Raw genomic sequence first — 4,778 nt, forward strand, 5'->3', positions numbered from 1 at the left:
TATCACCTTTTGGAGAGTACTGCTCATTCTCATAATCTTCATCGTCATCCTCCTGGCTGAAAGGGTCAGCATTCTCCTCTTCTGAATCTGTCCCCTCTTCTTGATCCTTCGGAATTCTAATCTTGACTCCTACAGCCTGTCCTTTACGCCTTCTTCCCGGGTTAATGCAACTCACAGGTTTCTGGTCTTTCTTCTTCTCGAGCAAGAGAGCCTTCAGTTCCTCCTGCCCCTTGGATAAGCTCAGCATCATCTCCTGGAATTGAGCATTCTGAGCCTGGAGGTCTTTGACAGTTTGTTCGAGAGCCATTTTTCTGTTTGCAACAGGAAGACCGTGAGAATATTGATCCTTTAGAATACCTGTTATGCGATGTTATGTTATGCAATGTAATGTATGAAATGTTTTCAAGGACTTTTGGAATTTAACTTTGCGTAAACCACCAAAAGAAAGGAACTTTTATTACTAATTTCTTAACTCATGTTCATTACAAAAATAAAAATACAATGAAAACTTAAGTCTCCCAGGGGCGGCTTCTTTTTGGGCGAAGATATGCATTGAGTCTTCGTTCCTCATTAAGCTGGCTGGTAAGTTCTGACACTTTCTTCCTTTCAGCACAGAACTGGGCTTCAAAAGTATCCCTTTCCTCTCTCAACTGGATCCAGGATCTCTTCAATTCTTCAACATCGGTAGGCATATCTGGATAAGGAATGATCTGAGGAGTACCTCATTCAACTTCTGGTTCAACGATCACTGGTCCGACCACAAGATATGGCATGACGAGTTCACGAGCTCTGGCGCGTACCCATCTGAGATAAGGCTCCATAGGAATAGAGTTTTTCTGTCCTAAAGTGCTTCTTTTCACCATGCCCTAGGCTCGTACAAATATTTGACGGAGACCTTGGGAATCGTTGTCATAGTCAAACACAGTGCCTTGGATAATTATTTCATGTGGACCCTCTCTTGGAGCACAACCAAACTGACGTAGGGCTAAAGCAGGATTATAAGTAATACCTCCTCTTATCCCCATGAGTGGTACATTAGGGAATTCTCCATAACGGTCGATGAGGATAACATTTTCTCTGAGATTATGAAACCAACGGATGTCTGAATGGGAGAGCGACATTATCCTTTGAGGCCACTTCAGATTTTGATCATTCTTCAAGACTGATTGAGTGAGGTGCGAAATAAACCACCTAGATAATAACGGTATGCAGCACATGAGAGTCCCTTGTCTCTTCATAGTACGGGTGTAAAGGGAATGCAAAATATCTCCGAGCAAGGTAGGCACAGGGTTATGAGTGAGGAATATCTTAATAGCATTCACGTCTATGAATTGGTCTGGATTAGGGAATAGCACCAAACCATAGATTAGTAATGCTAGGACCTCTTCGAAAGCATGGACATTCATAACTTTTAGGAATTCTCGGGCCTTATTTATCAGAAATTTGGCAAGTAAACCCTTAACTCCACTTCTTGTTACCCAATTGGTTTCCATGTCTGACTTTGTCATGTGTAAAGCTGCGGCAACTTCTTCAGACTTCGGAATCTTTTCCAAACCACTGAAAGGTATTTGATCAAGGATAGGTATTCCAAGCAGCCTGGAAAATTCTTCTAATGTGGGTACCAACTGATAATCTGGGAAAGTGAAGCAATGATGTTTAGGATCGAAGAACTGGAATAGAACTCTCATCATATCTTCTTTGAAACCAGTGGTAACCAGATTGAGGAGGGAACCATGTCTCTTAATGAACTGAGCATGATCGGGAAGTTCTGACACTAAATCCTTCAGCTGAGGAGAGATTGCTACAAAATTGATCCGGATGGTCTTCCTGGAAGCCATAACCTGTTTAACAGAGCAAAGCTAAATTCCTAAGTCCTTGAGATGGTTAGTCTAATGCCGTGATGTTATGTAAATAACAAGCACAAGCAAGTCACACAACAATCACTCCTAGGTTTTAAGGCTTGCATGAGTTCCATAGGTAAGTACCCTCCCTACTGAAGTTTGGTTGGTTTAACCTGTCCTAGAATAGTAACCGGGTTCTAGAAGGATCTCAAATCATTGACCTTCCTTTAAGTCCACTTCAGTGCAACACCAAGTGGTTGACCAAAGCTTCCCTAAAGTCCAATCTCAAAGAGTGTAGTATCGAGTCTCAACCAACCCCAGTCGGAACCGAAGTCAATTATCTCACTACTTTCTAATGGCTTGGATGAGTCGATTAGGGTTCTAAAGGTCTGGTTAATGCTTTGATGACACCACGCGGAAGCCAAAATTTTCCTCAAGTAAACAGGAGGAACATCAGGACATCCAAAGTGTCACATCAACCGTAGCCATCATTTTAACCATTCCAGTATACGCCGGATAGTCGCGATGATCTATTGCTACTTACCTAAGGTACACTAGATCCGGGTGTAGGATCTTTCACTCGAAAATACCCTTAAAAGAAGGAACAATTTGACAACATAACTGATTTTTTTAAGGTGACCTCTCTTTGTACTCCCCAGCAGAGTCGCCAGTTCTGTCATACGGTGAACTGGACTTTTGTGTTTTGCTTTGGAAAGCAAATGTCGCGGTTAGCAAGAGTCGCCACTGACTTTTCTTTTATTCAATAAGGAAAGGTGGAAAAGAACAGGAAAGACCTTAATTTAGATTTTTGGGTTCGGGAGGTACATTATACAAAGGGAAGGTGTTAGCACCCTTTGTATCCATGGTTATCCATGGGCTCTTAATTGCTTAATCATTTATGTTGTTCTTATTTGAAAAAGGTGGGTGAGAAATGTTTAGGAAATGTTTTGAAAAGGAGAATTTAACTTTGTAATGATTCTTGTATGAATGTATACAAAGTGGTTATCTCATTCAGTTTTGAAAATAGTTTAGAAAAATATAACTTGGCAATGATTCTAGTACGAATGTATGCCAAGTGGTGATTTTCTAAAAGATGTTTTGAAAGGTGTGAGGTGTTAAAAGTATTTTAGGTTGTGAGTAAGCAATTAAGAGTTATACCTACCCCAAGGTCTTTATGGGCATTTCCTATCCTTGTGAGGGTAAAACTGTCCTTACTGTCGCTTTACGCGAAAAACCGGCGGGAAAACAAGAACAACAGAGCCGCCACCGTGCGTTATTTATCCCAAAAGAGGGAAAGGAAACGCTCAGAGTAAACCTGGAAAAGACGTGGTCTCGCGACCAAAGAGAATGGGATCGGGAGTCGGTTATGCGAAGGGAAGGTATTAGCACCCCTACGCATCCGTCGTACTCGACGGGATCCACGCACAATAGGAAGGGAAAATGGTTGCTAAAATCGTTGCTTAAACACACACACACACTGGCTGAAAGAGACGCAAGAAAACAGACAAGACTGACTCGGCAGGATATCGTATCCTGGGCCTACTTAGTCTATCAAGCATAGACATCAGAGTCAAAGTAGTTCGGACTGGGGAAACGACACATGCTCGCTAGGATGTCGCATCCTATGCATACGTATCTCCTTTGGACGAAGGAGAATCAGAGCATCCGTAGCTCGGCTAACACGCACACAAACAAACACAGGCAAAGGCAAACGTGGAGCCTGAATGCCAATCACTGGACTTACATCAGCATCCGAACCAAAAACGCTCAAAAGGGCAAACATGGAGCCCGACAACCAATTGATGGAATTATGTCAGCATCCGAACCCAAAACACACAACAGCATGCAACAAGAAGAAGGGTCTCGATTGCAACCAGGGCAAGAGAAGGGGAAGGTCTCAATCGCAACGAGGGCGAGAGAAAAGGGTTAGTGTTAGTCGTTAGTCAAACTCGACAAGACATCGCATCTCGTGCCTACGTATCTCATCTGGACATGAGAATCAGAGTTGCCGTAGTTCGGCTAAACTATTCCTGTTGGTTTGTGTTTTTTAAGTGGACAACGTCACTACGCAATCTACCGGATGCTCGACCTTTGGAGACTTACTCACCTGTAGTAGAAGGAGTTGACGTATCCTTAAGAGGGGATAATGTTTGTTTGTGTTTTAGGAAAGCTCAAGCAAGAAAGGAAGTCCTATACGAAGGAACCGTGCTACCTTAATTGTCATGCAAACGAGACTACGCGGAGTCTAGCAAACCTAGGGGATACAATCACACCACACAAACATATACAGCATGAAATAAACACACCAGCAAGGGGCTCAAACATCAGGGCTGGGCTTTAGTCGAGGGGTCATATCAACCTCAACAAACAAGCCGCTGTATCGGGGTCAGGTTAGCTCTTAACCTTGCCATTGAGGGGCTAAGGTGAAGCTAGATGAAAGGTGATGAGGGGTGTGCCTCATTGCTTCTATCTCAAGTCAGAGAGAGCATCAGACAAGGGAGCGTGGGTCCAGAATGGGGGGACCCTTCTACACTCAGGACATAGACTCGACTGTACAATGTACAAGATCTTGGGCTTGGATCTCAATGCTACAACCATGTAATGGGAGCAAGGAGAAGACTCACAGAATAGTGGGGGATAGATTGCTTATCCCTACCTTCCACCAATTGCCTCAAGTGAGGACTTTACCTGCTTGGGACAAATATAAACATACACAAGCATTGCCTCTTAAGGAGGACTTCAGACAGTTTGCCCGGCCCGGTAACAGCCGGGTCTCCAGACTACATGAAGAAGAAGGTTCTATACCTCAATGCCAATTGCTTATAAGCAAAGCAACGCAAAGCAAGTTCTTAAGAGAACTGAGCAACTAAGTGTACCTGTACAAAAGTCAAACAGAATCAGCATCCCATTCATAACCAGACAACAACATAAGAATCA

This window comes from Lathyrus oleraceus, chromosome 6 (genome assembly GCF_024323335.1).
Source record: "Lathyrus oleraceus cultivar Zhongwan6 chromosome 6, CAAS_Psat_ZW6_1.0, whole genome shotgun sequence".
In the NCBI taxonomy this organism is placed as follows: domain Eukaryota; kingdom Viridiplantae; phylum Streptophyta; class Magnoliopsida; order Fabales; family Fabaceae; genus Lathyrus; species Lathyrus oleraceus.